Source organism: Microcebus murinus, chromosome 4 (assembly GCF_040939455.1).
Source record: "Microcebus murinus isolate Inina chromosome 4, M.murinus_Inina_mat1.0, whole genome shotgun sequence".
In the NCBI taxonomy this organism is placed as follows: Eukaryota; Metazoa; Chordata; class Mammalia; order Primates; family Cheirogaleidae; genus Microcebus; species Microcebus murinus.
The window spans coordinates 113,662,030-113,675,806 of record NC_134107.1 but is presented as its reverse complement, the minus strand read 5'-3'; positions in this window follow the sequence as shown (position 1 = coordinate 113,675,806).

Here is a 13,777-nt window from a genome sequence, read left to right as displayed (position 1 = left end):
TTTGTGCTGTGCATTGACTATGAGTCCATTTTACTCTTGTGAAATGAAGAAAGATTTAAAGCACTGAAAGCTTATTTTACATTACAGGCAGCTTTACTTGTAATGTAAATCAGAATAGGTAATATATACATATATGTTTTTATTACAATATTTTTAATTGTTCACAATTTTATTTTTTTTATTTCAGCAAATTATGGGGATACAAGTTTTAAGGTTTCAAATAAAGCCCTTCCCCCTTACCCTCACAAATCTGAGTTTCCAGCGTGACCATCCCCCAGATGGTCCACATCTCACTCATTATGTATGTATACACCCACCCCCCTGGCTCCCTACCTCCTGCCCAATACCCTATTACTGTAGTTCCTATGTGTCCACTTAGGTGCTGTTCAGTTAATGCCAGTTTGCTGGTGAGTATATGTGGTGCTTGTATTCCATTCTTGGCATACTTCACTTAGTAGTATGAGTTCCAGCTCTAAACAGGAAAATACAAGATGTGCTATATCACCATTGTTTCTTAGAGCTGAGTAGTACTCCATGGCATATATATACCACATTTTATTAATCCACTTTTGGATTGATGGGCACTAGGGCTGTTTCCACAGCCTTGCAATTATGAATTGTGCTGCTATAAACATTTGAGTGCAGGTGTCTTTTTTGTAGAGTATCATTGGATCTTTTGGGTAGATGCCCAGTAATGAAATTGCTGGATCAAATGGTAGATCTACTTGTATCTACTTGTATTTAAGTTATCTCCATATTGCTTTCCACAAAGGCTGAACTGGTTTGCAGTCCCAACAGGAGTGTAAGAGTCTTCCTATCTCTCCGCATACATGCCAGCATTTATTGTTTGGGGACTTTTTGATAAAGGCCATTCTCACTGGAGTTAAGTGATATCTCATTGTGGTTTTGATTTGCATCTCTCTGATGATTAGAGATGTTGAGCATTTTTTAATATGTTTGGCCATTCTTCTGTCTTCTTTAGAAAAGTTTCTGTTCAAGTCCTTTGCCCACTTTTTGATAGGGTTGTTTAATTTTTTCTTGCTGATTTTCATGAGTTCTAAGTATATTCTAGTTATCAGCCCCTTATCAGACGTGTAGTATGCGAAAATTTTCTCCCATCCAGTAGGTTGTCTGTTTACTTTCATGACTATTTCTTTGGCTGTGCAGAAGCTTTTTAGTTTGATCAGGTCCCATTTATTTATTTTTGTTGCTGCTGTGATTGCCTTTGGGGTCTTCTTCATAAATTCTTTGCCTAGGCCAATGTCTAGGAGAGTGTTTCCAACATTTTCCTTTAGAATTCTAATAGTTTCATACCTTAGCTTTAAGTCTGTTATCCAACATGAGTTGATTTTTGTAAGAGGTGAAAGGTGTGGGTCCTGCTTTAGCCTTCTGCAAGTGGCTATCCAATTTTCCCAGCACCATTTATTGAAAAGGGATTCTTTTCCCCAGTGAAATTTTTGTCTGCTTTGTAAAATATTAGATGGCTATATGAAGATGGTTTTATATCAGGGTTTCAGATCTGTTCCACTGGTCAATATTCCTATTTTTGTGCCAATACCAGATTGATTTAATTACTACAGCTTTGTAGTATAGTTTGATATCTGGCCAATTAATATCTCCCATTTTGTTTTTGTTGCCTAGAATTGCTTTTGATATGCAGGGTCTTCTTTGGTTCCAAATGAAGTATAAAATTATTTTTCTATATCTGTGAAGAATGATGTTGGGATTTTAATAAGGATTGTATTGAATCTGTAGATTAGTTTGGGTAGTATAGACATTTTAATGATGTTAAGTGTGCTGACCCACGAGCATGGTATGGATTTCGATCTCTTTACATCCTCTGCTATTTCCTTCCTCAGTGTTTCATAGTTCTCCCTGTAGAGATCTTTTACCTCCCTGGTTAAGTATATTCCTAGGTACTTTATTTTCTTTATTGCTATTGTGAAGGAAATTGAGCCTTTGATTTGGTACTTAATTTGATTGTTGTTGGCGTATATGCCTCTGATTTGTGTGTATTGATTTTGTATGCTGTGACTTTACTAAATTCATTTATCCATTCCAGGAGTCTCTTGGTTGAGTCTTTGGGGTTTTCCAAATATAATATCATATAATCAGCAAACAGTAAAAGTTTGATCTCTTCTGCCCCTATTTGGATACCTTTAATTCGAACTTCCTGTCTGATTGCTGTAGCCAGAACTTCCAACACTATGTTGAATAGAAGTGGAGATAGTGAGCAACCTTGCCTGTTTCTGTTGGGAGCTGTCCTGAACACAGGAGAGTTAAAGTGTGGTTGCTGCCCGGAACATTGGGGTCCTTGAGACACAGCACCTGGCGCCTTAACTCATAGCTCTGACATTCTTGGCCTTTCTCCCAGATCACGGAGGGTGCTGGAGATAGCAGTAGCAGTATAGAAGATCACTGAAGTAATCCTGTGCACACAGCCCTGGTAGCTTATAGCCCCCCCGAAGCCCTGCACATTCCTTTCCCAGAATTGTTAATTACGCTTGGATGCTCTTTTCCTTGAACTGTCTGAGTGATCATAGTTGATTTGTAGCTTTTTTGATATCAGAAAAAAGTTAAGTTGTAGATTAGAAAACTTCTTAAGCAAGGAAAGGGGCTATCAAAGTGACGCATGGTTGAGAAAAAACAAGAACTGTTTTGCTTTCTGGTTTAATGAAGACATGTACCACCTGTTCCTTTGCATTTTGCTTCTCCTTTGTTCTTATCTGTATAAATATAGCAACTGAAATAAATGAGGTGCGGCAGTCACCAAGGACTCCGTCCTCCCGTCCCCATCGTTTTGTTGTCTCTTCATTTCTCAGCCTCGCCCCCTAACTCCAGGTGCCGCACGTCACCGGCTGGCTCCGGCATGTTTCCAGTTCTAAGTGGGAATGCTTTCAATTTTTCCCATTCAGTATGATGTTGCCTATGGGTCTGTCATATATGACTTGTATCATTTTTAGGTATGTCCCTTCTATGCCTATTTTCTTAAGTGTTCGTATCATGAAAGGGTGTTGAATTTTGTCAACTGGTTTTTCTGCATTCATTGAAAAAATCATGTGGTCTTTGGTTTTGCTTCTGTTTATGTGGTGAATTACATTTATAGATTTACATATGTTCAACCATGTCTGCATCCCTTGGATGAAGCCCAATTGGTGGTGATAGATTATTTTTTTGATAAGCGTATGGATTCGGTTAGCTAGGATTTTGTTGAAAATTTTTGCATCTATATTCATTAGGGATATTGGTCTGTAGTTCTCTTTTTTTGTTGTATCCTTTCCTGGTTTTTGGTATCAGAGTAATATTTGCTTCATAAAAGGTGTCATGGAGGTTTCCATTCTTGTCGATGTTGTGGAATAATTTCTACAGGATAGGGACCAGTTTTTCTTTGTAAGTGTGATAAAATTCAGGTGTGAAACCAGCTGGACCAGGACTTTTCTTTTTAGGGAGATTTTAATTGCTGTTTCTATTTCAGCTCTTGAGATTGGTCTGTTCAGGAATTATATTTTTTCCTGGTGGAGCCTAGGGATGCTGTGTGTTTCTAGAAATTTTTCCATTTACTCCACATTTTCCAGTTTGTGTGCATAAAGGTTTTTGTAATATTGATAAATTATATCTTGTATCTCCTTGGGATTAGTTGTGATATCTCCTTTTTTGTTCCTGATGAAGCTATTAGAGATTTCTCTTTTCTGCTTTTTTGCTAGGCTAGGCAATGGCATTTCAATTTTGTTTATTTTTTTCAAAATTCAATAAAAATTTTTTGGTTCTCAAAAAGAACCAACTTTGTGCTTTATTAATCTCCTGTATAGCTTCCCTGTTTTCAATTTCGTTTAGTTTTGATTTGATCTTGTTGATTTCACTTATTCTGCTCAGTTTGGAGTTGGTCTATTCTTCTTTTTCCAGATCTTTGAGTCGTTTCATTAGATTGTTTATTTGTGATGTTTTTGACGCTTGGTTATAGGTATTTATGGAAATAAACTTTCCTGTCAGTACTGCTTTAGCTGTGTCCTGGAGGATTTGATAACTTGTCTCTCCTGTGTCATGTTCTTCATAGAATTTTTTTATTTCCATCTTGATTTCTTCTCTTATGAAGTAATCAATTAGTAGGAGGTTGTTCAATTTCCACGTTTTTGTGTAGAAGTGTGAGTTTCTGTTAGGGTTGATTTCTACTGTTATTCCACTGTGATCTGAGAAGATACATGGTATGATTTCTATTTTTTTTAAATCTTGAGGTTTACTTTGTGTCCTAGGATATGGTCAATCTTAGAGAATGTCCCGTGAGCTGATGAGAAGAATGTATATTCAGTGGATTTTGGGTAGAATGTCCTATAAATATCAGTCAGACCCAATTATACTAGAGTTTTGTTTAAGTCCATTATTTATTTATTAATTTTCTGTTTGGAGGATCTGTCCTGTGCCAGCAGTGGGGTGTTGAAATCTCCAGTGATTATGGAGTTGCTGTTAATCAATTTGCTTAGATCCAGTGAGGTTTGCTTTATGAATCTGGGTGCACCTATGTTGGGCACATATATATTTAAGATTGTTATCTCTTCTAGTTGAACTGTGCCCTTCACCATTATATAATGACCCTCTTTGTCTTTCACTACTTTTGTTGGTTTAAAAACTAAATTGTCTGAAATTAGAATTGCCATGCCAGCCGTCTTCTGGCTTCCACTTGCTTGGAATACTGATCTCTCTACCCTTTTACTTTTAGTCTATATGCATCCTTGCAGGTTAGATGTGTTTCCTGAAGACAGCATATACTTGGCCTGTATTTTCTTATCCATTCAGCCAGCCTATGTCTCTTGAGTGGAGAGTTTAAGCCATTCACATTTATTGAGAGAACTGATAGGTAAGGTAAATTACTGTTCATTCTGTTGGGTTGGATGTTGTTGCTTTGATTTCTCTCTTGAGCCATTGTACTATCTTGCCTTTAATCTTTGGGTTTTGGTTGTTTTTATATTCGTGAGTTTTTATTATGGTGTTCCATGAGTAACACTGTTTTAAGTACTTCTTGTAGGGCTGGTCTTGTCTTGGTGAATTCTCTGAGACTTTGCTTATCTGAGAATGTCTTAATTTCTCCTTCATATATGAAGCTTAATTTTGCAGGGTACAAGAATATAGGCTGGGCGTTATTTTGTTTTAAAAGAGTGAAAGTGGGTCCCCATTTCCTCCTTCCTTGTACTGCTTCAGTTGAGAAATCTGGCGTTATTCGGATCAGTTTTCCTTTGTATGTAACTTTCTTCTTGCTCCTTACAGCTTGTAGGAGGATCTCTTTTGTTGATATTTTGGTCAGTCTGATGACTACATAGTGTGCTGTTTTCCTGTTTGCATTCTATCTCCCAGGAGTCCTTTTGGCCTCTTGTATTTCCAGTTCTAGGTTACTGGTTAGACCTGGGAAGTTTTCCTCAATTATTTCTTCTAATAGATTATCCAACCCTTGGGTTTTTTCTTCCTCCTTCTCCGAAATCCAGTAGACCCGCAGGTTATTTTTCTTCGTATAATACCAAAATTCTTGTAAGCTTTGCTGATGTCTCTTATATTTCTGCTGTAATTCTGTGAATAACTTATTTGATTTGAATGTGTTATCTTCAATCTCTGAGTTTATTTCTTCTGTTTGTTCCATCCTATTTTTGAGTCTTTCCACTGTGTTCTGAATGTCCCTGAATAAATTCTTCATTTCCAGGATATCAGATAGATTCTTCTTCAAGATCTCAATCTCCTTAGTGAATCTTTGTTCCAAGTCCTGTATCTTCTTTGTAGTCTTTGTGTTGGTTATCCATTTTTTTCTTGCATATCATTGAGCTTTCTTACAATCCAATTTTGGAATTCTTCTTCTGTCATTTTAGTGTTTTGGGTTTGTTCAGTCTCCATTTCTTGAGAGCTGGTGTATCTCCTAGGGGGGAGTATTTTCAGTTTGATTTTTTGAATTATGCTGGGCCTTCCCCATCTGGATCAATTGCTAGAGCTCAGGTGTTCTCTTTTTCCACAATTTTATTTTGATAAATGAAAAATTAGAAAAGTCATATCATGGCTGTCAGCTAAAGTTGATGCTCTGTGTGCCTTCATATCACGGCTGTAGGCTAAAGTCGACGTGTGGTTTATCTGTGGCTATCAACTATAGTCGAGGCTTGGCTGTGTGTGTTCATCTGTGGCTATTGACTATAGTCGACGCTCGTACTGAAGTGGTTAAGGAGCTTTTGACAACTTGATTATGGTGTGTCTAAGGGTCAATCTAATTGATTTTATCCTATGGGGAGTTTCTTGTGCTTTGAGGATGTAAAGATTCATGTCTTTTACCAAATTTGGGAGGTTTGCAGTATTTTTTTTCAAATATTCTTTCTGAACCTTTCTTTCTCTCCAGCCCTTCTGGAATTTCTATCATGTTTGTAGTTGTATGCTTCTGGAGTTTCACAGGTTTCTAAAGTTCTGTTCATTTTTCTTTACACTTTTATATTTCTACTCCTCAAGCTGGATAATTTCAGTTGACCTATCTCTAAGTTCTCTGATTCTTTCTTCTTCTAGGTCAAATCCACTGTCAAATCACTCTTATGAATTCATTTTAGTTACTGTGCTTTTCAATTCCAGAATTTTTATTTGGCTCCTTTTTATAATTTCTATTCCTTTACTTATATTTTTTATTTGTTGAAAAATTGCTCTCGTAGTTTCTTTTAGTCTTTATCTATTGTTTCCTTTAGGTCTTTGCCAAAAAAGAGAAATCTCAAATCAATAACCATATCTTCCACATGAAGAAACTAGAGGGAAAAAAAGCAAGAAGAAGGAGGGAAGGAATAAAAATTAGAACTAAAATAAACAAAATAGTAAACAATAGAGAAAATTAAAAAAACCAAAAGTTGCTTTTTTAGTAAATCAACAAAATTGACAAACTTTTAGTTAAGCTAAGAGAGAGAGACATATAAAATGACTAAAATTGAACATAAAAGGGGCATATTACTACTAGCCTTACAGAAATAAAAAGAACGATAAGGGAATACTATCAACAATTATATGCAAACAGTAGAAATAACCTAGGTGAAATGAACAGGTTTCTAGAAAGACAAACTACCATTGACTCAAGAAGAAATATAAAACTTGAATAGATGTATAATAAGTAAAGAGATTTAATTAGTAATCAAAAAACTTTCTACAAAGACAAGTCCAGGCACTGATGGCTCCATTGATGAATTCTACCAAATATTTAAAGAAAAGTCAATCCTTCAAAGAAATTTATAAGAAATAAATAAGGAGAGAGATATCTCAACTAATACTATGAAGACAATATTACCCTGATAATAAAATTAAAAATAAATCAGAAGAAAAAAACCTACAAATTAATATGATTAATGAATATAAATATAAAAATTATCAATAAAATATTAATAAACCAAATTCAGTAAAATATATTTAAACAGAATTATATATCATAACAAAAGTGTTTATCATAAGAAGTTTAATTAAATATGAAAAAATTATCAATGTAATATATTAATAGAATAATATATGAATAACATGTATAAATAGTATAATAATGGCCATATAAACATCATGATAGATATAGAGAAAGCATTTGAGAAAATTACATAAATTTTCACAATAAAAGCACTTAAAATTATAATAGAAAAAATATTTCTTTATTACACAGCATTGAGAAAGATGGAAACCTACCCAATTCATTCTATGAAGCCAATATCACTTTGATACCAAAGCCAGGAAAGGATGCAACAAAGAAAGAAAACTACAGACGAATACCATTTATAAATATAGATGCAAAAATTTTCAACAAAATCCTATCTAACTGAATCCAGATGCTGATCAAGAAAATAATCCATCACGACCAAGTGAGCTTCAACCAGGGATGTATATGCAAATCTATAAATGTAATTCACCACATAAACAAAAGCAAAAACAAATACTATATGATTCTTTCAATAGATGCAGAAAAAACATTTGACAAAATTCAACACCCATTCATAATAAGAAGACTCAATAAAATAGGCATACAAGGCACATACCTAAAAATGATACAAGCCATATAAGACAGACCCACAGCCAACATCATGCTGAATGGGGAAAAATTGAAAGCATTCCCACTTGGAACTGGAACAAGGCAAGGCTGCCCACCATCTCCACCTCTATTCAACATAGTTCTGGAAGTCCTGGCTAAGCAATCAGACATGAAAGTGGAATTAAAGGTATCCAGATTGGGGCAGAAGAGATCAAACTTTCACTGTTTGCTGATTATATGATATTATATTTAGAATATCCCAAGAATTCAACCAAGAGACTCCTGGAATTGATAAATGAATTTAGTAAAGTCTCAGGATACAAAATTAATACACAGAAATCAGAGGCATTCATACATGCCAGTAACAATCAAATTGAGAACCTAATCAAAGACTCATTACCCTTCACAATAGCAACAAAGAAAATAAAGTACCTAGGAATATACTTAACTAAGGCAGTAAAAGACCTCTATAGGGAGAACTATGAAACACTGAGGAATGAAATAGCAGAGGATGTAAACAGATGGAAATCCATACCATGTTCGTGGGTCAGCAGACTCAACATTGTTAAAATGTCTATACTACCCAAACTGATCTACAGATTCAATGCAATCCCTATTAAAATCCCAACATCATTCTTCACAGATATAGAAAAAAAACAATTTTATGCTTTGTTTGAAACCAGAGAACACCCTGTATATCAAAAGCAATTCTAGGCAATAAAAACAAAATGGGAGGAATGAATATGCTAGATGTCAAACTATATTACAAAGCTGTAGTAATTAAATCAATTTGGTATTGGCACAAAAACAGGGACATTCACCAGTGGAACAGAACTGAGAACCCTGATACAAAACCATCCTCATATAGCCATCTAATCTTTGACAAAGCTGACAAAAACATACGCTGGGGGAAAAGAATCTTATTCAATAAATGGTGATGGGAAAACTGGATAGCCACTTGTAGAAGGCTGAAGGCTGAATCCTCTCACAAAAATCAACAAATGCTGGGTAACAGACTTAAACCTAAGGTGTGAAACTATTAGAATTCTAGAGGAAAATGTTGGAAACACTGTCCTGGACATCGGCCTAGGCAAAGAATTTATGAAGAGGACTCCAAAGGGAATCACAGTAGCAACAAAAATAAATAAATGGAACCTGATCAAACTAAAAAGCTTCTGCACAGCCAAAGAAATAGTCATGAGAGCAAACAGACAACCTATAGTATGGGAGAAAATTTTCACATCCTACACATCTGATAACTGATAACTAGATAACTCATAACATCCTACACATCTGATAACTAGAATCTACTTAGAACTTATGAAAATCAGCAAGAAAAAATTAAACAACCCTATGAAAAAGTGGGCAAAGGATATGAACAGAAACTTTTCAAAAGAAGACAGAATAATGGCTAACAAACATGAAAAAATGCTCAACATCTCTAATCATCAGGGAAATGCAAATCTAAACTGCAATGAGATATCACTTATCTCCAGTAAGAACAGCCTTTATCAAAAAGTCCCAAAGCAATAAATGTTGGCATGGATGCAGAGAGATAGGAAGACTCCTACACTGCTGGTGGGACTGCAAACTAGTTCAAACTCTGTGGAAACCAATATGGAGATACCTTAAAGCAATACAAGTAGATCTACCATTTGATCCAGCAATCCCACTACTGGGCATCTACCCAAAAGAACAAAGGACACTCTGCAAAAAACACACCAACACTCAAATGTTTATAGCAGCACAATTCACAATTGCAAAGCTGTGGAAACAACCCAAGTGACCATAAATACATGAGTGGATTAATAAAATGTGGTATATGTATACCATGGAGTACTATTCAGCATTAAGAAACAATGGTGATATTGCACATTTTGTATTTTCCTGGATAGAGCTTGAATTCATACTACTAAGTGAAATATCCCAAGAATGGAAAAATGAGCACCATGTATACTCACGTGCAAATTGGTATTAACTGATCAGTATCTAAGTGACACATAGGAATTACATTTATTGGGCAGGTATTGGGCAGGTGGGAGGGAGAGGAGGGGATGGGTATAGACATATATAATGAGTGAGATGTGCACCGTCTGGGGTTGGTCCTCTGCTATTTCCTTCCTCAGCGTTTCATACTTCTCCCTGTAGAGGTCTTTTACTGCCTTAGTTAAGTATTCCTAGGTACTTTAATTTCTTTGTTGCTATTGTGAAGGGTATTGAGTCTTTGGTTTGGTTCTCAATTTGATTGTTACTGGTGTATATGAATGCCTCTGATTTCTGTGTATTGATTTTGTATCCTGAGACTTTACTAAATTCATTTATCAATTCCAGGAGTCTCTTGGTTGAATCCTTGAGATTTTCTGAATATAGTATCCTATCATCAGCAAACAGTGAAAGTTTGATCTTCTCTGACCCAATTTGGATAGATTTAATTCCACTTTCATGTCTGATTGCTTAGCCAGGACTTCCAGCACTATGTTGAATAGAAGTGGAGATAGTGGGCAGCCTTGCCTGGTTCCAGTTCTAAGTGGGAATGCTTTCAAATTTTCCCCATTCAGCATGATGTTGGCTGTGGGTCTGTCTTATATGGCTTGTATCATTTTTAGATATGTCTCTTCTATTTCTATTTTATTAAGTGTTCTTATCATGAATGAGTGTTGAATTTTGTCAAATGCTTTTTCTGCATCTATTGAAAGAATCATATAGTCTTTGTTTTTGCTTCTGTTTATGTGGTGAATTACATTTATGGATTTTTGTATGTTGAACCATCCCTGCATACCTTGGATGAAGCCTACTTGGCCGTGATGGATTACTTTTTGATAAACATCTGGATTCAGTTAGCTAGGATTTTGTTGAAAATTTTTGCATCTATATTCATAAGTGATATTGGTCTGTAGTTTTATTTTTTTTGTTGCATCTTTTCTTGGTTTTGGTATCAGGGTTATGTTCGCTTCATAAAAGTTGTTAGGGAGGTTCCATTCTTCTTGATGTTGTGGAATAATTTCTGCAAGATAGGCACCAGTTCTTCTTTGTAAGTGTGGTAAAATTCGGGTCTGAACTTTTCTTTTTAGGGAGATTTTTAATTGCTGTTTCTATTTTGGCTCTTGAGATTGGTCTGTTCAGAAATTCTATTTCTTCCTGGTTGAGCCTAGGAAGGCTGTGTTTTTTTAGAAATTTGTCCATTTTCTCCTCATTTTCCAGTTTGTGTGCATAAAGGTTTTTGTAGTATTCTTATTTTATATCTTATATCTCCTTAGGATCAGTTGTGATAGCTCCTTTTTTGTTCCTGATGGAGCTTATTAAAGATTTCTCTTTTCTGATTTTCATTAGTCTAGTGAAAGATGTGTCAATTTTATTAATTTTTTCGAAGAACCAACTTTTTGTTTTATTAATCTTCTGTATAGTTTTCCTGTTGTCCATTTCATTTAGTTCTGATTTGATCTTGTTAATTACACTTCTTCTGGTGGGTTTGGGCTTGGTCTGTTCTTCTTCCAGCTCTTTGAGTTGTTTCATTAGAATTTCTATTTGTGATCTTTTTGACTTTTGGTTATAGGCATTTATGGAAATAAACTTTCCTCTCATGACTGCTTTAGCTGTGTCCCAGAGGATTTGATAACTTGTCTCTCCATTTTCATTAAGTTCAAAGAATTGCTTTTTCTGCATCTATTGAAATGCTTTTTCTGCAAGTATTGAAAGAATCATATAGTCTTTGTTTTTGCTTCTGTTTATGTGGTGAATTACATTTATGGATTTTTGTATGTTGAACCATCCCTGCATCCCTTGGATGAAGCCTACTTGGCTGTTATGGATTATTTTCTTGATAAGCATCTGGATTCAGATGCTTTGATTCAGATAAAAAAGTTCAAAGAATTTTTTGATTTCTATCTTGATTTCCCCATTGATGAATCGTTTAGCGTAAGGTTAATTTCCACATTTTTGTGTATAAAGGTGAACTCTTTCCATTTATATTTAACATTGTACTGGAGGTCCTAGCTGGGGCAATTAGGCAAGGACAAAAAGGCATTTTAAGGCATTTTTAAAATTTCAAATTTAAAAAGTTAAAGTAAAGCTACCTGCTTTTAAAGATTGCATAATCTGGGGGGAGGGCAGGAAAAAAAAGATTGCATAATCTTTTATATAGAAAGTCCTAAGGAATACACACACAAAAAAAAAACCTTGCAAAATTTGGAAAGAAAATGAACATCCAGATTCATGAAGCTTAAAAAACAAAAGCCATAATAATCAAAACAGCATAGTGCTGACATTAAAACATATATTTAAACTGATTGAGCAGATTAGAGAGCCCAGAAATAAATCCACACATTTATAATCAATTGAACTTTGACAAAGGTGTTGAGAACACAAAATGGGGAAAGGACAATCTCTTCCAATAATGGTGTCAGGAAAATTCGATGTTCACATACAGAAGAATGAAACTGACCCATTATCTGAAACTATATACAAAAATAAACTCAAAATGCACTAATGACTTAAACATAAGACCTGAAACTGTAAAAATTACTGGAAGAACACATAAGGAAAAATCTTCACATTGGTCTGGGCAATGAATCTCACCAAAAGCACAGGTAAAAAAGCAAAAATAGACAAATATGATTACATTATATCAAAAAGTTTTTGTGCTACAAAGGAAACAACAAAGTGAAGAGACAACTAAGAAAATGGGGCGGGAGGAGGAAAAAATGGTGGAGTAGAGGTAACTCTCCGGACTTCTGCTCCCAGAGAAGGAGACATAGATCTTGGTCTCCTATGCGCGAGTGGATCTCCCCACTACATGGACAGCGTTGAGAATCTGCAGAGGAGCAACGTGGAACTCTCATAAAAGGATAAACAAGGTGATTGGGAAATAAGATTATGTTCTCTGGAGAGTGCAAAGCAAACAATAGGGTGGGTGGGAGGGCGCCGGCCAGGTGGTGAAGTGGGATCAGACCCCCAGGAGAACTCCTTGCTTCCCCATTGACCTCCACACCCACCCAGCCAGAGACCTGTCTGAAACTGGTGCAAAATTGCAGCAGGAGAAGGGGGTGCTGGAGAGTGCTGTTGATGGTGAGAGGCAGCAGCATGGTCTCCCCTGAGCTCTGTGCTAGGATGGCTCCAAGATGGGAGGAAACTAATCTTCCCGGATTGGGGAGGCGGTTAGAGGTCTCACCTCCGGTAACCTGCGAGACTAAGCAGGGGCTCTAAGCTGGAACTGCCCCGGGCGGGCGAATAAAACCACACAGGGGGGGTCAGTACAAGTGTGGGCTCTGACTGAACAGGCTGGCGGGTAGACGGGGAAGACGAACCTGCGGGGCATCCTACTGACCCAGGCCTCCAACCTGGCACCGGCCGCACCCTAATCAATCGCCCCCAGTACTGGTGCCCTACGAGTGGGCTAGTGATCGCCATTGAGGGGGTCCACAGCCCAGCCATCAGCGGCCAAGCCCCCCACCCCCACCCAGACTAGAGTCTCTCCTGGCAAATCCTGCCCCTACACAATCTGTGATCAGCTCGTCAGGCCTGGCTCCATCAAGGATCTACTGAGAAGTCTAGCAGCCTAGGGTAGTTGCAGCCACTGGGGTGCAGGGCATGCAGGGCAGACTAGGGAGATAGCCCGCATCTCAGCCCGCATCTCTCTTGCCCAAAGCGGTAGGCTCCACCCCTGGAGGCAGGGCGAGACAAGAAAACCCACTTTCCCCAAAAGCTACCCCTGTCAGGGAAACTTCCAAGTGTGGTGGAAGTGCTCCCCTCAGTGGTTAATCAAGAAATTACAAA